General features: G+C 36.7%; 1 protein-coding gene and 1 long non-coding RNA gene across 3 annotated transcripts in view; one reads left to right on the forward strand and one right to left on the reverse strand.

The window, feature by feature from the left end:
- grid1b (glutamate receptor, ionotropic, delta 1b) overlaps positions 1-25,317 on the forward strand; it is a 483,532-nt gene that overhangs the window by 81,631 nt on the left and 376,584 nt on the right. The gene's annotated exons all lie outside the window — the stretch shown is intronic.
- On the reverse strand, positions 59-1,198 carry LOC132122612 (uncharacterized). The gene is made up of 3 exons (XR_009426403.1): positions 1,074-1,198; positions 364-514; positions 59-121 (listed from the first exon to the last, which is right to left on the reverse strand). It is a non-coding gene; the product is annotated as an uncharacterized LOC132122612 (long non-coding RNA).

The following is a 25,317-nucleotide window of genomic DNA, read 5'->3' on the forward strand; positions in this document are numbered from 1 at the left end:
TAATTAATTTTTTTTATACATAAAACTACAGAACAAGGACTGAAAAAAAAACTGATGATTGCATTCTTGTACCTTGGTTTTAATGATCTTCCATGGGCCATTCATTTTAAGATGAAGTAACCTGTAGGATTGTAGAAAAAAAAGTTAACAAAAAACTGTAGTGTACACAGCAAGTTACAAAACACACATAGATAAGTAACAACAACATTCTCATCACTTTAGTGGTTCCCAAGAAACTACAGCTCATCTTGTTGTTCTTTGAGATTCACATACATATTTAGATTATACAACATACATATACATGCATATATTATTTAAAAACACAAAAACCAATCAATATCTAAAGACATGCTCTCCCCATACCTCCATGCTCCACTGCATGACTTATGTGGTTCTCTAGGTGAAGTGTAAAAGAGAACTTCTCTTCAGTGGTGAAACTGCAGCAGGGACATTCAAACCCCCCATCACGGCAGAACTGTTCTGGATCAGGTTTGGACTGCAGATGTGTAGGATACTGTAAAACATGATAAATATTATGTGTATTAATATAGAAGGATACAAAGATTTGCCACGAACAGAGAGTTATCAAGTAAGACATAGTGAAATGATGTGGTTGCTCAAACTAGTTATTGTGCAAGAGTTGTCAGTGTTATTTATCATTAAATATATTCTATATGTTTTGCGTGGGGCCAGTGGAGTACATGTATGTGAAAGAGGTGAAGTGTGTGTGTGTGTGTGTGTGTGAGAGAGAGAGAGATCAGTATTATGTGTCAGGGATATAAAAAAAAACATGAAGGATGAATCAATGCACATACATTTTATCAGGATACAGTTAGGAACATTATAGATATTATGAAAGTAAACACAGCAGTGTTGGTAGCCTTATAACGTGCCTGTGTGAAGTCAGCTAGAAGTCAGTCAGTTAATTTCACTTCATGTCTAACAAAATATTCCTTGATAATTTAATGTATACATTTTTACCATTTTAACTATTAACGTTAAGCAGAGACATACAGTGTGACAAACACTTTTGGAATTACACCGGGCTAAGAACCAAATTTTTCATTACTTACAGCCATGGCAGATAACTTCTTACTCTTCTGGGCAACTGGCAAATACAGAAAACAACAACTTCTTCTTCTTTCTGGCAATCGCAAAACAATATTTCCTTCTTTTACCGATTAAAAACAACACAAACTTCTTCAACGTATCTTCTAGTCTTCTCGACGCTTCTTCCTGTTTGAAATTTAATGAGGACATGACGTAGACGGATATAGGCGCGGTTTATGATGGCACATCCGGGTGGGCAGGGTTGGATCTGTGACGTCTTTGGATGTGGGTGTGGTTTCTGACGTCACGCTTGGACGTGGACGGGGTTGGATGTCCACCGCAGGCAGCAGCGAGCTCTACTTGCATTACCTGGCCTCCCCCGGGCACTGAACGCTCTTTGTTTGCACATGTCAGTGTTTATGAATAGATTAAATGAAAAGGGACATAATTAATCTTGACAAACTATACATCATTCTAAAGGTCTAAGCCTCAAGCGTCAACGATAGACACTGTCAAAGTCCAGAAGGTATGAAAGACATAATCAGAAGAGTCCATCTGTCATCAGTGGTTCAACCGTAACATTATGAGGTGACGAGAATACTTTTTGTACAAAGTAAAAAAAAAAAAAAAAAGCTTTAATACTTTCCAAGGGTACTTGTAAAAGTTTGCTAAAGATTGCTTATAAATGTAGGCTATATGCCAAGTGGAAATGAAGTGTAAGACATAAGATGAGGGATTGTGAAATTGTTAATTAATTAAAACCTTGATAATTGAAAATCAGCAACAATTCATCTTAAAAAAAAAAAAAAAACCTTGATCAAATATTTATTGTCAGTGGAGTAAAATAGTTGAGATTAGCATGTTAGAGAATCAGGATCCGACAGGCTTGAAACTTCACATCAATCATGGCTCTGAACTCTTTACACTTGTCAACAGCTCACACCGCTCATTAGTATCAATTAACAGATAAGCTTATTCATGAGGGGTGGGGGCATGAAGGCTGTTGGGAGGATTTCTGGGTGGTTGCTCAATCACTCTCAATGGTTTCCCATAATTTTCTGTCTATTTACTCTTGTCTTCCTCTGCCCTGTCTTCATTCAATTTAATTTAATTTGTTTAATTTTCTTTCTTGCTTTCTTTCTTTCTTTCTCTTTCTTTCTTGCATTTTAGATGCAAGGAAACTTCTGTCTAATACTTCTTGAGCCTGTGCACCAAATACCGGTCCCGGAACTAGGGGAAGTTGGCGCAAAATGTTTTTACCAGATTCTGGCAACAGAGTCTGGGCTAGCCATGCCTATTTCCTTAGCTTTGTCAGAAAAGCCAGAGATCAGCCACATTATGATGCAGCTGCTCCAACTGCTTGGAGTGAAACTTGTAGTATTTCAGCACATCCTGAATTGTCCATTGAAGGTAGTGAGGCATTAAGTGACAACAGCAACCGTGTTAGCGTATTTGAGATGCATCCAACATTCACCACAGCACTGTGCATTTTACGCAAAAGTGTATCAGTCCATTTGTATTCTGGCTGTGGGCAACACAGCTCAGAATGCAGCGCCTCATCAGCCTGTGCAAGTGACGCCACTACAGTTTCAACTGGTGGAACTGAATCCAAGCCAACTGACCCTGCATTTGCCGTACTAGAAGCATACGGGTTACCTTGTCAGGCCGCATGGTCAATGCGCTCTTGAAACAATTGTATTAGCCTGACCAGAAGCACATCAAAACAGGTATGGAGCCTGATTAGTTGCACTAGGTGGAGCATCTAGGTTGAATTTTGCCAAAGCCACCTTTCATTTACCTTGCAAATAATTTGCTACTGATACTGGTTCACCATAATGACCTGAACTCATTGCACTGCTTGAAAGCAATGATACTGGGCTTATAATTGTCTCTGTCATGACAGGATGTTTATCCAAAAAAGGAGTCGGATGCAAACACTGAGACCACATCAGAAGCGCTCTCATTACCAGGATCAACTCTTTTCGATTCTGCTAAATGCTGCTTCTTCATTCTTTTTCATGGAAGCCAAGAGTGCCTGAATCTGGCCCATACCTTCAGTCAGCTGTTCCACTCTGTGCTCCAATGCAGAGAAGGTGTTCACTTTTTTTTGGTGAAACAACCGCCAATGTTATACTCTTAATCCTGCATTCTGAATGGGTTGTGTCTGTGGGGAATAATCTGATTGAGCATCCCATCCTGCAAGGCGGTTTTCACTAATTCACAAAAAAATACAGCTAGGACAAGGATCTGAATGGGCCTGTTTAAGGTGCTCAGGTCCCAAAAAAGATATACAGTACAGCGATTATGACCGTCATCTAATTCGATAGGTGAATCACACAGTGTGCAGCTCGCCATTGCACAAGAAAATGGGAAAAATAATAATAATGAAAATAATAATTTCAACTCTACGGGCCAGAGGAACTGAACAACTTAATCAGTACAGTATCTCTCTTACCAAATTTACTGAATGACCAACCGTGCCAACTCTGCTTGTCAATGTGTCTAAAAATAACTGAAATGTATACAAAGATTGTTCAATTAAGGCGACACGCAGCATTTAACACCGCTAACCCTACAGTTGTTTAACAGTTTATTGTGAAGCAATAAATAATCTAGGTTGTGCTTTTTTATTTTTTGGACCGATGGTCACCTGGAATTAGGAGTGCCATACAGTTAATGACAGTATGCAAATGAAGAAAACAAACATATTCATACCTGTAATATTAACAGAAACACAGCTGAGGGGAGAAAAAATAGGGCAGGAGTGGAGTAGATGCAAAGATATCAGTGAAAGAGAGTTGCTGGTTGTGTGGAAGATAAAAGACATGCCAGAATGGTTTCCACCTTCTCTCTCTCCATATCCCATTTATCACCTCTTTGTGCCATTGCTCTGAGACGGGCTGTGTGTGAAGGAGTCAGGGAAGCTAATCGAATTCAAATCCCCTTTCCTGAAAAAGCCAAGTGGATCCTAAACCGAGACTGGTGGTCCCAAGCTTATCGCACTAAATATAATAATAATAATAAAAATAAAATAAAAAACATGTGGCTGGTGTTTATCTGACATATTAATCTAAGTCTAACCATCTTTCATGACATGAGGCACTTTTTGAGCAGGTGACTGCCTTTTCCTTGTCCTCTGGAGTTTGGTTTCAGTGTGTATTTTGGTTGTTTTTTTCTGCACACTGTATGAGTTTGTAACTGATCCCCTGACAGGCCAACCATACAATTCTTAAAGACATACACACACTAAAATGGTTAAGAGGCATACAATGGACCTAAGAACATGTAAACCAATTAAAACTCTATAATACATACAATCACTGTAATGAATAGAGTGGTTAAAACATGTAAATTGTGTGACAGTGTCACATAGTCTCCCCCATTTGCCTACAGCACCTCGGGGAAGACACTGGACTCTTAAGAGTTATGTCACCTGTTGTCCATAAAATTTGTATCCTATTTTCCAGTTTGGCTTAAAATGTCTTTGGAAAAAAAATTGCTAAAACCAGGCATTCCCAGGCAGGCCCTAGTTTGCTGGAAGGAGAATGGGAACTGTTGTAGAAAGGTGGCAGCTGCTACCAACCTGGGTAACCCTGGTTAGGTGGCACAGTTCCTCCTTGGTGCTTTCTGTACTTAGCATGGCTGGCCCGCTGCTCCCTCTGTTGATTCCTCCTTCCTTGCTCGATGGTTGTTGATGAAATTGAGTGAAGTGATGGATGGTAGTTTTGGTGACTGACGGTGCACGTTCCACATTCCCCTATGCTGCCAGACATCCTTGCAGACCGTTGGCCACCAGGATGCGAAGGACCGATTTTAACGATCTGTGATGTCACTCTGTTGTCCTGTTGTCCTGTCTGCAGCGTGCATGGGATTTAGGCCTTAGGAACAACAAGCTGCATTCTGTGCTGTCCGTCCTCACTCTTGATCCGTCTGTACAGTAAGCCGTGGTGGACAATGATGTGGGTCTGGTTAGTATGGTGTGAAAATGGGAAATGGAAAGTGAGATGGAATCCTGTTGTAAAGTGATGACTTCTTCGCTGGAGAAGGGAAGAATGGAGAAGATGGTGGAGAGATCAGGCCCTGATGATGTCTTGATGAGTGTGATTCCGTCCTTCGCTCTGTCATCGGTCCGTGAAGCTGATGAGATGGTGGTGCAGAAGAGTGGATGTGCAGCAGAGCTGATGATGGCAGGTGCAGGGTTGGTGGTTTATGTGTGAGGGGAAACAGTGGGTTCTGGAAGTTTCTTTTTATCCTTCATCTGTTTTGCCAACTTTTTGTCTTGCCTGCTAAAACACTCCACCTCTTTTGCCGCCATTTTCTCCTTCACATATTCCTCCATCTTAACAAGTTTTAACTCAACACTCTCTCTAAAACACACTTCACGGTTAAAATTACTTTGGACAGAGTTTTTAAAATCCTTCTCTAGTTTTAAAACAATGTTTTTAAGAGAAAGTACTTACAGTCACAGTGGTGTAAAATCTGTCTGACTTTTCTGTGTGAGAGTTAAAACGTGTTAAACACATGACATAAAAAAAAATATTGTTTAATACGATTGGTGTATTATACAGAGTCACAATAAAAGACTTTAAAACAACTCAACAAAACCAGGTAATCTCAGTCTGTTAATAGAACACAGTTATTTTGTCCATACCCTAAAAACAGTCCAAGAATCCCTGTGTGTTGTTGAGTACCAATGTGAGTGTCCAGCAGTGTATATGCAATCCAATCTGAGTTAAATCTAACGGGCTGTAAGTGTCCAGGAAGGTAAGTCCATGAAAGTAACTTTATAGTCCGGGTGTGAGTGGAAGCTGTTAATGGCCTCCATGTTTGTTTGCCATACTGCTCTTATAGTGCTCCTGCTTCAGGCCAACCATACAGTTCTTAAAGACATACACACACTAAAATGTTTAAGAGGCATAAAATGGACCTAAAAACATGTAAACCAATTAAAACTCTATATTACATTAAATGAAATCACATAGAATGGCGAAAAAAATAAAAATAAATAAATAAATAAATAAAATAATAATAACAATAATAATTATATATATATATTCTTTTTTTTCATTATTTGTTCTATTTCTGTGTATATGCAACGCTGTTCCTAAAAGTGAAGATGGAAAAAATATTCTTAATTGAAAAAAAGTGTACTTAAGTTAAATAGAGAACTGTTTCTTAACCTACTTAAGAGCTCATTCAATCATCATAGAAAGAAACTAGGCTTCTAGGTTGGCCAGAATACACTAACTAAAAACCTACTGTCCAATCCACGGTCATTTAATTTTCCTAGCATGGATGGAGCTCCCATAGATTCTGCTTCTGGACAGGATTCAAAAGGATGCATTTAAACCCTACTGTGGAATGAACATAATATAAATGTTTCGCCAAAATTGCCTCAGTGGGATTCTATGGGATGTGCATCTACTGACTTTGACAGATATAATCATCAACGGAAAAAACAGTGCATTGCATGTTACTGTGTTGCACATTTTGTTAACTGAAATGTTGATTTAGGGCAGTAATTGTATTAATTTTAGAGAGATTATCTCTGAAATAATAAGAGAAACCCTGTTCCCTGTGTATGTCTAAAGAAGTTGCCAATGGATAGGGGTTTCTAAAGGCTGGGTCCTTTCTTTTCTTTTTTCATCTTTATTTCTTTATTTTTTGCTTCATTTGGTTTATTTCTACTTATTACCATTTTGAGTTTTAGATTTAGGTATATAATAAAGTAAAATAAATGTAGACAATAAAGTGACTCATTCAATACCAAGTTTGGTAAATAAAACACAAAGCTTTTGGTCACACTGTTTACTTCAGCTGACAGAATATATTGTAACCTGTTACAGTTTAATACATTACAGTTCATCAGAATCATAATTAGATTATATCATAATTAGTTTGCAATTATAAATTCAAATGCGCAAATAATATATATATATTTAATAATAATAAAAAAATTAAAATAAAGTTTTATAGAAATGGTTTTGAGTACACAGAGAAAAGCCAGTTTCAGAGTAAACACTTATATATATTTTTTTTTATTTATTTATTTTTATTTTTTCATTATGTATAGTTACTTATATAAATGAAGTACACAACCCTATAGCATAGGCCCTTTTCTCCTCTGGTTGCCCCTGGAGGTGCCTGAGCAATAAAATGTAGAGATTAGCCTCAGCAGTATACTTTATACAAGCTGTATTTGCAAATTGCTTTAGCTCGTACCCACAAGGACTATTCCAGTGGGATTTGAGGTTAATGGTTTCACACACAGTTATTTTATTTTTATTTATTTGTTCCTCAAGAGTTGGTAAACATCCAGAGGACTAAAGATTGGCCTTAACCTTAATCAACACTATTACATAAATTAAGGTTAATTACTGATAAATCAATGCATAGGATTAGAATATTCTCTATATTTACTCACTGAATATTCCAGATTATGAAGGTTTACTGTCGCAATCAATTTAAATGTAAATTGTAAAACATGTGATTATTTGCATTTTTCTGTTTATTTATTAATATTCACTGATGTAAGTAAATAATGCATTCAAAAAAAAATCTTGCAAATTGCTTTATAGTGTAAATAATAATGAGTTTACTTGCATTTAAATGTAGAAGCATTTCATAATTCTGCTGTCAAATATTATCCCTTCAAATTTAAAAAGTAATGCATTTTTATATACTCAAAATGTCAAAGCCTTGAAATATATAATAATAACAATTACAAATCAATACTTGGCTTCAGTTAAGCAACTCAGCACAAGAACAAAAGACTATTGCAATACTCTACTGTATAGATTTTTTCCCAACCTCCACTAAATAGGTCATAGTTATGATGGATCCCAAACCTCCTATGACACATAATGGAGTCATGCAGTGTGATGAAATTTTGATGTCTTTAATTTTGTTGATACTATGTAATGTACTGTATGTTTTTGAACTGCAGTGATTGGTGAAGTGTGATTTCTTTTTCACTTCACTGCTGCAGATATGTTCTGATGAAAAATTTATGAATGTGCATGTTTCTTCATACAAAAAAAAAAAAAAAAAAAAACCTTGGGGTGCTGCATCCTCTGACATCCATGGTGTTTGTTGATAGCACGTTTTAAAAAGAGTCAATATAAAGCTACAAAATTTTCAGGTGAACTGTTGCAATATTCAGATTACAAGTAACTTAAACATGATACATTTTAAGAAACACAAATGAGTATAAACTTAGAGTAATCTACAATTACAGAGTAGCTGCATGTTAGCTTGCTGGTATATATTGATGTATAGAGATGAGAAACTTAAAAACCCGCAAAATACTTATCATAAGAGGTCACATGATGTCAATATTGGCCTTTACATTAATTATATACTTTGCTGGTCTTATTTTGCATCATTCAAGATGCATTTACCACAGAAAAAGAATGCCTTCATAAACTTCAATCAAAATGTACATTTCTCACTTATTTCTCAATGGATACAATCAAGTCAAATTACAGAAGTTAAATGGGTGGTGAATATCATTTCAGGTTCACACCCACCTTCTAACTGGAACCTGAATCAAGTTTTGCAGCGACCAAAATGAAAAGTATTACATTGCCAGGGAAAGTTGTTTCAGTTATACAAATCATGCACAAAGGATTGGCAGCTGAAAGACCCCTGTGCTTTGGCTGATCAAGAAATCTGTGACATTGTGTAAAAAAAAAAAAAAGAAGTGCCTTTTGGGCACATTATGCTGTAGTAAGCATTTTCCAGAACATATAATCTTATGTAGCCATCCTTAGTTTTAATCGCTTTGCAACAAAGCTTCAGTTGGAGAATTAAGCATAGAAGTGACAGTGAGGGCCATGAGCTCATTTGTTAGAGCTCGCATAACTGAATGTGCAAACTAAATTTGGGCTTAGAAATAAAAGCACTGATATGTTTTACTTTTTTAATGAGCCTGTTGTTGATGACACACATCAGCCTGTTTTTCACTGTTATAATGGCCAGGTTAACCGTGTAAGGAACTTATGGCTTAATAGGCTACTTTGATGACCTGTCATCACCGGTACTTAAAGTTTAGTAAATGTCACAGGAAAAGATCAGCACGCTGCATTCAGAAAGTAGAGGGGACACTTAATGCAGGGTTATTATTGTAAAGGTCTGCGTGATTATCCCAAATTTGGTGATTATTTTCCTTTGATGTCGTTATCGTGATTATTAATGTAATTGCAATTCAAAACATTTTGCTAACCATTATGAAACTATGTAAAAAACGAATATGTTCACGAAATAAAACCTAACAATCTATTCCAGAAACTAAAACTAACCTGACATTTAGTTAATTTGCTAAAAATGTTAAAAGAAAAACTTAATACATTTGCTGTAATGTTTCTCTGTGAATGACTATCAAGAAGCAAACTGGTAAAAAAGGCAGACTGTGCAATGTGTACAATATCTCATGCCAGACTGTACAAACATTTTTAGCCAAAGACATGATTCAAAGCTGAAAAAGCATTGCAGTATCACACGCCGGATGTGTCATTCTGTTCTCAAGTTCAAAGCGGCAGTCCAAAACTGTGAATCTAATCACCATCAACTCAAAAGATCACTTAAAGAATGAACAAAGTAGCTTTTATGAGTTTAAAATTAGGTACTTGTTTCTTACTAATTTTAGAGTGCTGATTCCAAAAATATAGTGTCACGCCAGACTTTCTCACAAAATATGATGTGCAATCTGTAGCATATTTGCCTTCTGCATCCATTTGTAAGTCCAAGGACTCATGATTTTGACAATAGGAATCCTTTAGCCATGGATGGCAGTATCATGACCAAAATCACACTCTGTGAAGTCAAGCCATTGATGTGAACAGATTTGCCTCCAGGGGGGAATATTAGGTCCTCTCAGTGTGGTGGGGAGTCCCAAAGCACAGCCTCGGGCTGGATATCAGAAATACAGCAGGCTGACTTTTCTACATGGCTCAAAAAGGGGAACCGAACAAATGGAATAAAAGCTTCTTATTTAAAATAAAGTCATTTAAACTGTTAGTGTCCACTGTTTTATAATACATGTAGCAACTTAGATAGGTTACTATTATACTTTAAGACCTTTTATACAAAAAGTTGGTTTGAATATTTGATTGGGGTAATACATTTTCTATGGATTATGACACAACACATGAAATATGCAATCTGCTAATTATGTGTGAAGAAATAGATCTGATGTGGGTGTTAGCTCCATGACTTCATGACCTTCTAAAAGTTCCTTTGAGTAGCAGTGTACAATTTCCCTCTTCAGGGTGTCAACGAGGGGCAAGTGGAGCACAGGGCCAGGGTACTTCCAGTGGGGTGAGTGTTTTACACCCTTCAATTAGCCTCTAAGGGTACGGATGACCTCTATGTTTTCTACTGACAAACACCCCCTGCCCCTCTTATCATCCACCCACTCGCTCTGCTCTCCAGATGAAGCAAGTGCTCTATCATGACAAGAGAAAAACAGATATGCAGCTATATTACATTATGGGTGAATTCATCAAATTAGTCCAAAATATTCCTCTGTATCGATGACAGTAGTGGTGGGTGAAAATTCTTCACACTGTTTATTGAAAATTGATTCAAAACATTTAAAAAATCAATGCCGTTTAGAAGATGGCGCCACAATAACAAGACACACTTTAACTGTGCATTTACACTGAAGTTGATAGAGCAGAGTGGACATTTTCAGTTAATTCAAGCCTAGTTTCATGTTCATGCAAGCAATTGTCAGACTGACAGTGGACAGCAGAAAGCAATGAGAATGTCTGAGAGTGTCAAATAGCTTTTGCAAATGAGGATTGGAGAACTCAGGTAGTGATGGCTGAATTAAGCATTTGAAAACGTGCAGACCTGTGTTTGCATTTCTGTTGGATTTAGTTCACTTTGGATGCAATGTAGTTGCTATATATACATTATGTTAAATATTGCTTCTTTCAAGTTTTCATTGTAAACAGCCTGGCTGTAACTACAAAGGTTTATTAAACTAACACCGCATCTCTACCTTAGGCTTTCGGAATCAAAGCTTGTATCTTTCCAAATGTAATCATCTATATATATATATATATATAGTTTATTACCACCTTTCTTTGTAGTGTTGTCAGCGAAGTGGCAACGTGCTGTTAAATCTCTACATTATCAAAAGAATTAAGTCATGGCCCGGCTCACTGTCCCAGCAGTTGATATACAGCATGGTTCTCCAGATCCAGCCTTTGAGGTTCACTGTCCTGCAGAGTTTTCCTCTAATCCAAACCAAACGCACTTGAACAAGCTAATCAGTCTTTTCTGGTACTACTACTGCTGTGTTACAATCCATGGGGTACCTGCTCTGTGTTTACTGCTCAGTATTCTCTGAGCATGATGATATCTTGTTAACTTACCTTGAGGTATTATGAAATAAAATACTTATCGAGCGCAGCGTTAGTTCAGTCAGGCCATGGAGGCAAGGCTGTGAACAGCTGACGCGGTCAGCTGTCAAATCGCTCCAATCACTACCACTCTCCTATTAGACAAGGGACATATATATATATATATATATATATATATATACGTGGCACTACTGCTTGTAAGAATGGACAACAGCTCGCAACCCTCCCTCCTTCCCCATTATAAGCATGAGCACATTACTGAACACCTTCTGGCTGTTGTTTTCTTTGTTTCACGAGTTCATGCTTACATATAATTAGCTGAGGTATGGCATGCGTATTTGGCGTGCTGTCCGGGGAAGAGCTCCGAGCTCGGGAATGGCTCGAACCTAGAGTACCCCCCCCTTCCCCGTCTAATTATAAAGTGAACTCGAAGTGAGGAGACGGGGGGGGGGGATGGAGGGATGCTGATTAACCGTCATGGATAGAGGTAAGTCAGCGATATTTATACTGTGGAATTGATTACTAGATTGTGGTCCAACTGTGTTGATTAGGCTAAGTATCTGACGTGCTCCTCCTGAAACCTTGTTAACGAGAACATCATTTCAGATCACTAAGGCTTCCAAAATCTTAGCTGGTATGGACCTCACTACTGAGAGACACCAATCTTTATAACCAGGCTACAGGATAGACGTACCACTGCCACATCCACATGATTATCACTGTTTGCTTTAAAGACTTTATTAAAAGTCTTAATTGTTATGTATTTCTAAATTCATGGTTCCAGTGGGTTAATGTTAAAGCTCTTGTATGTTCAATTATTCTGGGAGCAAGAACCCCTATAAGGAACCAGACCGCCAAAGATAAATTGTGTTCAATAAACTCAAGTAAACTTGCCAAAGTGGTTCCTGTCTGAACTGTAGCTAAACAAAAATTACCAAATACTCACAGACAAAAAGGTAGGTCTGCAAAAGCTATCACAAGGGACATTGTATGCTTTTGTACATCATTTATTCCAAAATATTACATATTACTAGCTAAAATGTGAGTACATATTAGTACATTTCGAAAGTGTACCACCCCAGGTTTTCTACTTTTTTTTTTTCTGAGAGTATATTTTTGTCTAATATTCATCCATCCATCAAACCACTTTCCCTATGTAATGTCTAAAGATCAAGGCAGGGAAACACCCTAGATGTGTGGCTAGTTATATTCACACAGTTTATCCCCATATTTTATGTTAACTGGAGTTCTGCGATGGCTACTGAATAGTGGTGTTGTCAGTGTTAAAATGCTCCTGTGCTAGCAGACCTTGGCCCATAACCATTCTTTCTTGTAAAGGGCTGCAGCGTCATGCATGATTGTCCACAGCATTACAGCTGCTGCCTAACCTCTCGCCCAACAAAAGTTCCTTCTTCTCTCTTTAGTCTTCACTTTCGCCCCCAGTAGCAATGCTGTCCTCTGGGATCTCTCTGTATTCCATCATTCCACAAGGGGCTGTACAAACATTTACACTGAACACCAGCAAGAAACTGGAACTGTTCCTGGAGCAGTGAATCCCTCTCGATTAATCAGCACCGACTCCTCAGAGAACAAGGAGGAGGGTAGAGAGCAGGCAGCAGACCCAGTGGTCATATCCTGGGTCCAGAATTAACACATGCCAAATGCAAGTGAAAATTAGCTTTGCCAAGTAAATAAAACTGAGCCACTTGCCAGCTGGCTGGTAACTAAGTAATGTGAACGATTCAGATCAAATAAATACAGACCCAGTACTAAAGGAAACATCTGTTGCACTCCTTGCAAGAAAATAGCTAAATAATTCAGTTGTTACAGGGACAAAATGCATTTTAAATAGAAGTAATTTACAGTAAATATAGTTTCATTGCCAGTAAGAAATATTTTTGGTCAGTAAATTTAGAAACTAGCTATCGGCAGGTTGCAGAATGTACCTTGTGGACCCTAGATCCTGCAGCAGGGCCACCGTAATGAAAGGGGTGGGCCATGGCACAACCAGGCAAGACACATGTGAGGACAATAATCTGAGATGTGTCCGCCCTCTGAATCTGCAAACAGGAAGACACAAATAAACACACACAGTGTGAGACTAATGCTCAGAGACATCCTTTAGACATCCTCAAGCTATGCTGCTTGCAATTATCTATTCTTCAAACATGTAGGATTTATCATTTTTATTAGTTAATGCTTTTAGCCCTGTGAATGCAAAACGTCTGATTAATAGTTTGTTGTTAAACAATGCTGTTTTCTTGCCCACTGTAATTATCTTGCCATTGCTGATTAATATAACTTAAACATGCTTGCATGAAATCACCAAATCCCAAATATGACACTGCAAGAGCTTTTTCATGCTAATTATATAGTCTTGGTTTGATGTTTGTGCTCGGACTAGTAACAGTGGCTTGCAAGGACACACAACATGGCTTAGATTGATCTTTCCACCTGTGCTACTTGGACCCCTTGGTTTGTTTTCTTCGTAAGTCCCTTTGTAAGCATGCTGAACTAATTAAACATTGCTGTCTCCACATGGCAGTGTGCTGAAAGAATGAAGCCATTTGGAGTGCGTACATCATCTGTTGGGTTGATATGAATCTAAGGGTTAAGAACCACCTTGACTGTTCTCAAAAGTGAGACCTCACTAATGCATAAATGGGCACAATGCATACATCTGATTCAATGGCTGCCCTACATTTGTCTACGTGGAGATGTGTGATGTGCCTCTTATTACATGGAAGGTGACAACAAGACGAAGGAGAGTCAAGAGAGGTTTGCTATGCTTCATCAAACGCTAGATCAGTGGGGTGTACGTATGTGTGTTTGACGAAGAATCAGAAGAGCAAGCGTCAACAACATTGTCGATGTACTGCAGATCAAATTGATAGCTTAGAGTGACTGCATGAAACAATACATCACGTTTAACCAGCATCAATATGTTTATTCTTGCTATTTGACTCCATTTTCTGAGTCACAAACCTAAAGAATAATGGTTGCTGAAGTATTTTCCTTGAGCGCTAAGTAACAGCAGGAACAGGGATTTTGGAAATGACACGGAGGCAAATGGAAGATTGACAGTATTCTATTGAAGCAACTGGGAAGACAGGCACACACACAGTTTCAGTAATGATCCACCATGCATACACGCCAAGCTTGCTGCTGCTTCCCAAAAGCATACCATTATTGCCATAAACAGCCGTGCGCATATCATGAATGCATCTGCATTAATCTACCAACAGCCTGTGGGTCTTCTAAGACATCGTCAAGAAGGATGATGAAGTCCCAGAGCTTATTTACCGGGTCAACCACACCACGTCCTCTATCTCGACAACAGCTGGGTGCCGATCTGCCCTCCCATGCGGGAGCGGAACCTGGACGCCTCTGATGAAGCCAATTAACCACTCAAAATCCATTACACTCTTCTCACTTTCTGTAGCCTGCTGTTCCATTAGAAACTGTTGAGTGTAGCCTGTCAGACATTTGCAAACGCATTGGTTATTGAAGGTGATTTCAGCTGAGTAGTGGAAAGGTGAAACAGATATTCATTTACTGAGAAGGTTGAAAGCTTCTATTCCACACTTATTCATTGTCAAAGGCATCCTAAAATATGTTCACTGTATTGTAAATCTTAGTAATTCAGTTTTCCTTGCTAATAAATGTCAATTTGCAAACTTGTTTAGGAAAGAAGTGAGAACGATTAGAAAGGGTCATTTTTCCACACTTGAGTAGCTTATTTTCGCTGTAGCTGGTGCCATAAAGGATTTCCACACCAGGCTAATTTGAAATATATTAAAGTGAGCTTACTGCAAGGAAACCAATTTTGCTCTCCTTTGCCGGCGCTCCCTGACAAATGTAGAAATTGAATCAATTTAGCGGAGCTAAAAGTGCTGTGCTATCATTGTGCTAATTTCAATTATTGTCCCTTTAGCTCTGCGTACAATTAATGCTGGTAGGAGAACTTCACTTTTACGCTACTTGTCTTCCTTCCGAAGTCTTTTGAAAAAAAAAAAACAACATTACAAGCTGCCAACCTAGAGAACATTTTAAGGTAGCACAATCTATAGAGGCATCTTATTTATGCTGAGCAAAGAAGGCAGCCCTATAAAGCTTTGCAACATGCTCAGCACAAAAAGTACTTATGTTTCATTCAGTACAGAAAAGTATTGATAAGTATTGTTTAATCTGATAAATGATCTATTAGTGCTATGTTTTATTTTATTTATTTATTTATTTATTTTTTAATGCGTATTATCATGTTTTTTCAACAGTAATATCACCGGTATCATGTTGCTAGCAAAAAGCTATTGTCAGTCTCTTCCAGAATCAATGGTGCTGACTATGAAGAATGTTGGTAACACTTTGCAAGATTAAGGCCCAATCCCAATTCTATTTTGTACCCCTTCCTCTTGTCCCTTGAAACAGAGTGTCAAGGGGTAGGGGTGAAAATATGCCCCTAAGGAATGGGACACCACTATGCCATCACATGTCATCATTCGTCGTCTAGCTCTTACAATACACACATATATTGGTGTGCTGGTGTGCATTAGAGACTTTAATTATCTTTCTGTATAAATGAGCTGCTTACTGACACACACACACATTTCGGAAATCGCATAGCTCACACATCCAGGAGAAACTAAACTTGTCAACTGCTTCCTCACGACTTTTATTAAATACAGTTTAAGTACTGAATCGCTACATGATATTTTCCAGCGACGAGAGGATACAATCGCTGTTTTTAAGTAAACTCACTCTAAAAGATAAACGCACAGATGCGAATACACGCAACTTCCATTTCTCTTTCTCTCTCTCTCGCTCTCTCGCTAATAGGCAATATTTGGGAAAATTGTTTAGCCATTTCTAATTTTTGGGGGGATTAGCCCCCATCAATGTCTACGGCAGTTTTGCCCTGATCAGACATATGCTGTGGCACTATCATGCAGTCTGTAATGAAATGACGTTAGCAAATATTAGTGATTTTTTGCTAACATTTCTTTGAGTAACATGACTGTTAATATGAACTCACAATTTAATGTAACATAAAACAAATGATTACTTTTTGTTAAAATCGTTATTTATGCCAAAAAAAAAACCCTTACATTTAGGTGTCTTTTTGTTCGCTGTAACAGCCATGTTGCCGAGATCATTCATACCCCTTCGTTTGAAGTGTGGTCCCGAAAATTCTTTGTTTGAAGGGCTATCTGGCCCTTACCCCTACCCCTCAAACCAAAAGAGAATCGATACAGGGAAAGGGGAAAGGGGAAGGGCTAAGGGGTAGAATTGGGATTGGGCCTAAATTTGTTTACATTTATGAATGCATTGGTTATCGTGAAGAGTCAAGTTTGAATTTTGGGGCATTAGTGAGTTATAGGAAGTTTATCACTTCTAAAGCTGCTGCAATTATTGAAGTGACAGATATGAAGGCCATGCAGAGTTCCAGCACAGCTAGCAGTCTGGGTTTGTCATAGCTTTCACACATTCTGGGTGTCAGCATGGTTAGATTTCTCTCTCTCTCCTTCTAGGGTTTTGGAGTCAAATCTTGTCTGCTGCTATGGACAAATTGTCTTGTTTTTGCCTGAGAAAAACCACATGTCAGATTGGCAGTTGGTGCATAAATAATAAGTGACCCTGTTTGACATTTTAACTTAATTATGAATGTTATAGGCTGGTTTTAGGCAGGATATCTCAAATTACTATGATTGCTATAAGGACAAATTTCGCCAAAACATTTCCAGGTCATGTTTCATCCCCAAATCCAAAAGTAATATATTAGAAATGTTATTTTGCATAAAGTGTTATTATTAATTGTTATTATTATTATTATTAGTAGTAGTAGTAGTAGTAGTATTAGTATTATTATTTTCTTTTGGTATTGTATTCACTGGAAAGAATAGTATTGTATCATTATGTTCATTTATTTATTTTATTTTACCATGAGAAACAAAATATATAAAATCAAAAATTGCTGCTATGTCTTGATTTAATCTTCATGCCTTTTTCTGTTCATTACTTCTAATGCTTAGATACATATGCTAGCCTCCATGTGGTTCATACGGCAATGTTTTCAATTACGTTCTTGCCAGCTGACTGGACATTTTTTACGAAGTTTGAAAATTATCTCAAGGACCATTATTCCCTCCATTGATCTGAGGAGCTGCAGAAGGGCAAAGTGTAGTGGAATCTGAGTTTTTCATCAGCCTGTCATGATTGGTGATGTCATAATGAGCTCCATACTTACCAATCTCACCGTACAGCTTAGCGGTGTGGAACTGGCTAATGGAGCTTCAGATGAATGTGAACTTAAAAAAGCGGGTCTTAATAAAAGCATGGTAAAGAGGATAATTTTTGTCTGATGTAATGGTTTATTTTTATATGTTTTTGACAGACAGTCATAACAAGTGTGTTTGATTTTTACTAAGCATCGGCTGGGCAGGGCACAGATGGCCTTTTTTCACTCCTCTTTTTTTGTTTCACTCCTCATTTATTAATATTAATTTCTGCTTCATGATTTGAATTTCATTATCCAAATGGTGTTTGTATTTTGACAGATAAACAACTGTATTGTAGGAGGAAATATGTAAAAGATCCCGGAAGAGCCCCCATTTTGTTACACCTCATGGCTCAAGGGCAACAAGAAAGGACACACAAAAGCCAAATTAAGTTCAAATGTAATATTCATTAATCAAAGATTACAGTAACTCTGCTAAATAGATTGCATCTATCATTTAATGCTGCGCATATGGATAAAAATTGATACAATGTATCAAAGTGCTCTGATTTGCAAAGATACTAAAGTCTGCAGTGAAAATATGAAGAGAAGAGAAGTTTTGTACTCTTACTGCATGACAACAATTTTATTAAATGTATTTATTTATTTAAAAACAAGAACAAAGAAAGAAAGGAAACTCATTAAGCTAAACTTTTTCTTCCAGTGGTGCCATTCTACTTTCATTAAAAAAAAACAAAAAAGAAAAACTTCATAATTCTCACATGACAAAAGCTGTCATAATGTCATAGTATAAGTCATCTACAGTAGGTGTATCAGCTCTAGCAGGTCACAATTACACAGACTTGGATCTTGGATTTAATTAAAATGGCAGAAAGGGGAAAAAACAAGTTACATTTAAAAAATGCTGTTAATGCAGGATCATTGTAGAGCTGCAGGATAAAAAGAAATGGTTATTTCATTGAATGAACTACTGAATTTATTCAGAGAGAGTAGGCTGTTTATGACTGGAACTGTGTCATATACTACAACAATAAAAGACAAAAGGCTTTAATAAGGCCTTGTGCATCTGTAATGTAGTCATATACAGTGTAAAAACAAATGCTAATTTTATGAATTAATTCAGTACCACATTATATTACTTCAAAGTTTCATTAGTACTGTTGCTGGTGAGAATAATACTTTACAATAAGTGTACATGAATAATCATGTACTAATGTCTAAATTAATAATTAATTCATCAAATACTAATGATTATTAAAGTTGTTAACTTATCATGAACTAATGAAGAGCTATCCTTAACGTCAACTAGAGTCATATAGATTTACACATGAATAATGGCAACTTTAATTACATGTTAATACAGGTTTGATAATTAATGCATTAATTAACATTTATGGGTAAACTTAATCAAACAGCCTCTGTAAGAAATGAATACTCTGGCTTTGAAATAAATTAAAATAATTAAATTTTCGTTGTTCTAATTTCCCTTAAAACTCACACTGTTGTGACTTATTAGAGAGCTTAATAAAAATAAAACCTCAAGATACTCAAAGAACATTTGTAAAACAATTCCTAAAGAAATGCCCAAACCGGAAACAGTTCACTGTCCATCCAGACCACTGATCCATAATAGAGAACTGGATTGCTCATGATGTCATGAAAGTGAAGCCTTCGTGCCACCATATTGGTAATCCCTAGTATGCATAAACATTCTTTTGAATTAATAGTAAATCTTACAAATTTAATGAGAAAATATAAACTAACCTGAAATATCTCTGTACATTCAAACACATTAGGCATGTAAACAGTTATTGTTTTTAATGTCGGGAATATCCAGTAGGCGCTAACTGCAAATGTTTCAACAATGATTTTGTTAACAGCATTCATTTTGAAGCAGGTAATGATTTAAACTGTGGTTAAATTAATTATTAATTTAGCATATAACATTTTACATGGAAACGGTAATGCGATTAAATGTATTTGCGCGATCTTGGAGAGTCTGAAATAGATGTTGCTCAATCAGGACATTAATTAAAAATATAACCATCATCATTTATTCAGAGAAATAACTGACTACCTACTGTATACATACATGAAGTTTTATTTCAAGAAAGTAAGTTAAGCTTTTCATTTCAGTATAGAGCAATATTGTGCAGAGTTACTATAAGTCACAGCAGGGTGACTTTAAAGGGAAATAGAACAACACAAAACAAAATCAGTTATTAGTGTATTTAGTATTTTCTACACTTGATGAGGAAAATCAACTTATGTTTATTGCAAAGCTGAATATGTAATAAGCTCAATTTTTGTTAACAGTAGTTATATATAGTGTTAAATTATTTATTATCAAAGTCAGAATATTTCTTAAAGTGGCTGTTTGATTTAGTTTACCCATAAAGGCTAATTAATGCATTAACTGTCAAACATGTACTACCATGTAATTAAGGCTAACTTTATTCATGCGTAAATCCATATTACTCCAGTTGTAATTAAGGATAGCTCTTCATTAATTCATGATTAGTTAACAACTTTAATAATCTTTAGTATTTGATGAATTAAGTGTTAATTTAGGCATTAGTACATCATTATTCATGTATACTTATTGTAAAGTGTTACTAGTTTTTGTTTTATTAAAACTTTATAACTCAAATGAGGTGATTCACGACTGCTGATTAATCATAAGTTCTGCTTGTTTTACATCCTATTCAAGTCAAACTCACTCCTGTCCACCTTTATGTCTCTGAGTCAGCCTGTGTGTGTCGGGTCCTTCTCATCACAGCCTGAACAACTGATCATTCCTGCTATAGACTGTCCATCTAATGAGGCCATTTTACTCAGCGGACCAGCACAGCGGAGACAGCGCAGCATTAAAGTCCTCTGTTATACAGTCATGTGTCTGTTTTATTGCGCTATTCACTGAGTCACGCATGCACAGACATCGCCTCCGCCACTGTTCTCTTATAGCAGATGAAAACACTGAATATCTCCTTTTCTCACAGTTTAGTGACCAGGCTTGGTTTTCTTCAGTTTTCTAATGACCCATTTCATCTCACAGGTGAGGTCTGTCTGCCTTGAGGCACTCCAGTAGATCACATCCGTCTTTGTGATGATATAAATAACCGATAAAAGAAACAGCAGATAAATTATGGATAGAGAGGTTGGCGTCCTCTTTTTATCACACCTCGTTTCCTCAGTCACAACAGAGATAACACCTGGCCGCTCCTCCCACCTCTTCTGCTGTATGATGGCCCACACTGGCTCGACAGGACAGATTTGCTATTTCCTCCAAATAAATAGACATCAAATAGATGAACAGGAGATGTTAAGGTATGCTGAAATACACCGTGACATGATAATGAATACAAATTACAATAAATCAAAACAGTAAAGAGTGAGCGGACAAGTAAGTCCATCTTTGTCATTAATTTGCCATTATTTGACAGCCTGGCAGGCACTTCAGTAAAACACTCTTCAGACATCACTCTAAATAAGACACACACACACACACACAAAAAATGTCTTTCATTTAGATATTTTATTTGTTTTATTTATTTATTATTTTTTTAAAGGGGAAAGAAAAGGGTTTTATTTAGTCTCAACAAGCTTTCATGAACATTTCTCAGTACAACAGCACAATGTCACAATTCAATTCAGTTTTTTTTATCATAAGATCTTGCTTGTCTGGATTCTGTAAAGCCTTGGTTTTGTTCAGTCTTTCTGATGACTGTAGCTTTCCACGTGGCTTTATTTTATTTAATTTTTTCTTATTTATTTTTTGTTTAATGTAAGGCATGAGCAGTGTTCCCTCTATGCTTTTAAATGACAATGCAGAGAGTGAAATTCAGACAAATTCAAGAAAGGTTCAGCAAAATGTAAGAACAGCAACCAATTTCTTGTGTCAGAGCTAAATGAAAGAGGAGAGCTCTTTATACAGTACATGTATGGAACTGAAGCTGTTTGAAATCTTTGCTGAAATATAAAACTCTAATTCATGAGATAAGGACAACTGCATTATTCTTTTCCTTTGTTGTGAAATGCTGAGTTTTATGTTGAGAAAAATAGACTGATTTTAATTTAATAATGGATTTATTAATTATTTATATCCATATTAATGTTTTTTTTTTTTTTTTAAGTGGGGAATTAAGGGAACGTTGGTCCTGACTTTAAATTGAAAGTTCACCCATGGAAATTTTAGGCAAAGTTCATGCTTCTACAATCATAAAGTGATTGCACAAATTTGTCCTGCATTAGGGGCGTCCCAGGACAAGGCTTTTGCTGTCTAAAAAGAACATTAGAGCAAGACTAAATGAACATATAGTAAAAGCCAGAGATTTTTGGAATATTGTGCTTTGGACAGATGAAGTTGTTTGGGCACAATAACAGCAGACTTGTTTGGCACAGACCAACAACAGCTTTTCTGGAAAGAAATCTCATACCAACTGTGAAGTTCAGTGGTTGAAATGTCTTGTCCTCAGGGACTGGACAGCTTACATTCATTGTTTCAACTATGAAATCTACATCGTATCAAAGAGTGCTTGAACATAATGCAAAGCCAACTATCCGAAAGTTAAAATGAAAGTGGACCTTTCAGCAAGATAATGATTCAACACACGCTCACAAATCCACCAAGGACTGGCTTGAAAGGAAAGAAATAAATAATAAAGGGTTATGGAATAATCTAGTCAAAGCCAAGATTTGAAAGCAGTTGAGATGTTTCGGTGGTTTTAATCGGGGAGTATGCAAGACCTCTCAACCATCTTGCAGCTGAAAGAATATTGCATTAAACAGAGGTCAAATATTACACCAAGCACATGCCAGAGATAACAATTATGTACAATTATAGCAAAACACCAAAAAGTTATTTCTGCTAAAGGGGACAATACCAGTTAATGAGATCCAGGGTGTAATTACTGTACTTTTATGTTTTAATGTATATTTTTAAAATGAATGACAGCTGCAGTCTTGGTGTGATTACTGCTAAGGTGTGTTGCATCATATGTTATTTTTATATTCCTCTGTGACACATGAACTGCAATCACACCAGTTTATGTTCTTCATTCTTATATTCTCTGCTGCAGTTGTAGCTGCACCTGTTTTACATCATTCAAACATGTTATAATATTACCTGTGTCAAAAACGTTGCTACACCTTGAAATTACAGAGGCTTCACAGAGCCCCTAAAACGAAGAGAAAACATATTAATATAATTAATACATTAATATAACATAATACTGAAAAATAACGCATCCAGTTTGGCATAAATGAGTATCGCTCCCTTAAGTACTGAGGTTTGTTACCACAAGAATAATGCAAACAGGCAAAATGTATAACGGGTGTGTCTGCTTTCATTGCATTGCCAATACATTTGTGCCTGCTTTTGTGTAGTGATTGTAAAGTCTTGCTGTTGGCTGTTTTGTTCAGTGAAAGTGTTCTTCATTAATGCATCATGTCATGCTGCTGAGGAATGCTGATTTATGTAAAAACAGCAACTAAATGAGTGTCAAATATCGCTCATGCCATCTGTTGACCTATACAACGCACGGCTGGTGCTTCATTCTCTCTCTCTCACACCGACACAAACACACACACGTTTACATGACTTTCAAATGTGTGGAGAGATTTTTCTGAGGGCTTTATTTTTATAAAAGCCAAGTAAATAGTGAAACTGAGTCATGCATTAAATTGGTTACAGCGCCTTCTTCAATGCACGAGGGACTTGCATAAATACAGAGATGAGGCCACAGCGACCAGCACTTCCTCAGAACATTTGGAACTAACTGTGTCTGAGGGGGCATAACAAAACCGAGATCAAAATTAAATGTCCAGCGATTGATTTTAAGGACAAATTAATGGAAAAACAATGAATATAACCACACAAAACAGTCAGTTTATATATATATATATATATATATATATATATATATATATATATATATATATATATATATATATATATATATATCAAAAGATATATTATTGCTAGAATTACATATGTACTAGTCGTAACTGGTCTTTTGACTATCAGCATGAAGTCTGGTACACCTTTCAAAAAATAGACCATATGTCTGACATTAACATTTAGCAGATGCTTTTATCCAAAGCTTATTCCCTTATAGTGTATTTAGGCTATACAGGTTTATTTTTTATTTTTTTTTACCAGTATGCGTGCTCCCTGGGAATCAAACCCACAACCTTATACACTGCTAATGCAATTTGAACAATTTGCTGATGCAATTTGAACAATTTGCTAACGGATTTTGAACATTTTGACATGTTGGTCAGATAACTTTGATAAAGACACTTCAGCATAATATATGATTAAAATTGCAATAAATGAACAATAGACTCATTCTCACAGACATAAGCAAATAAGAAATTAATTCAGTCTTGTAAAACTCAGTGACTGTTGCCTTGCTCCAACCATTTTTCCCATCGAACATTGAGCTAGGAAGCGTGAAAGTTTGCAGAAAACAATGTAGAATATGCAGATCTGCCATGAATATCTAGATTACCTGCTATGAAGTGCATCAAACAAAAGTCTGAGAATTTAAAACGTTTGATTCCACACATTTCGCTTATATTATCAGCCATTGTGTTCCTAGCAGGCTCTTAACAATTGGCACTGTGACACCTAGAAGTTGTGTATCAGTGAGGTGGCGAATAGCCTAGAGCATTTTTTTTTTTGGAACCAAACTCTGAGACTACACCTGACTTTATATCATCACTAGAAACAAATTACAGTATTTTGGAGTGATGATCAGGCCATCACATTTTCGTACCTGGGCTCATATACTGTAGTTTCTGTTCTGTAAAATACGCCCATCACTTATGGATGTCCCACTCCACCCCTCTCTGGCTATAGTTTGACATATTTTATAGGGTTTAATGTACCAGTTTATGTCCCAGCACTACTGAGTGCAGTGTTTGCCATGGAAAAGGAAACCCTTCCAAGATTTTATACACACATAAATCTGCAGAAGGGAAGATGTATACTGGTATATTGATCAAGAGATGAAGGTGTGAATGTCATGCTTTCACTGTGCATTATGGAACAGATTTGCCTATCTGAACATTTATCATAAAGTCATTGATGCTGTGTTAAATTATTACTCTTTTCAAGGGCATCAACCTTACTTGGACACCTACAAATAAGTATATCTGTGGTTCCCTGAAGAACCTTAAACATCCATGGAACCTTTCCATTGCACAAAAAGCTCTTTATAGTGAAAGGTTTTCTTCCATTTATTAAAAAATGGGGGGGTGTACAGATGCATACTAAGTTGAGAGAGAAGAAAGATTCTCAAAATCATTTCCACTAAGCAGGTGGTGAGCAAGGGATATTACTGCCTGGCTGCCATGACAACGAGAGAATGCATGCACAACGCATCTGGTTGCTAATGCAAGCATCACTATTGCTATTGCAAATGCTTATTGATTAGAACAAACCTCATAACCATAACTTCCATATGTGTAACCATTTGTACTATGGATATGTTCAGTTTAAATGAACTTAGAGGAATAATGCCATGATTGTCTTCTGTGAAGCTGCCTTAAATTAAAGTTGTTTCATAATAATTGATATTCAGTGACACAAACAGGTTTATTTTCCTGTTTATTATTATGATACTATGCTTTGAAACAATCTGCATTTTTATAAAGCAT

Source organism: Carassius carassius, chromosome 40 (genome assembly GCF_963082965.1).
Source record: "Carassius carassius chromosome 40, fCarCar2.1, whole genome shotgun sequence".
NCBI lineage: Eukaryota > Metazoa > Chordata > Actinopteri > Cypriniformes > Cyprinidae > Carassius > Carassius carassius.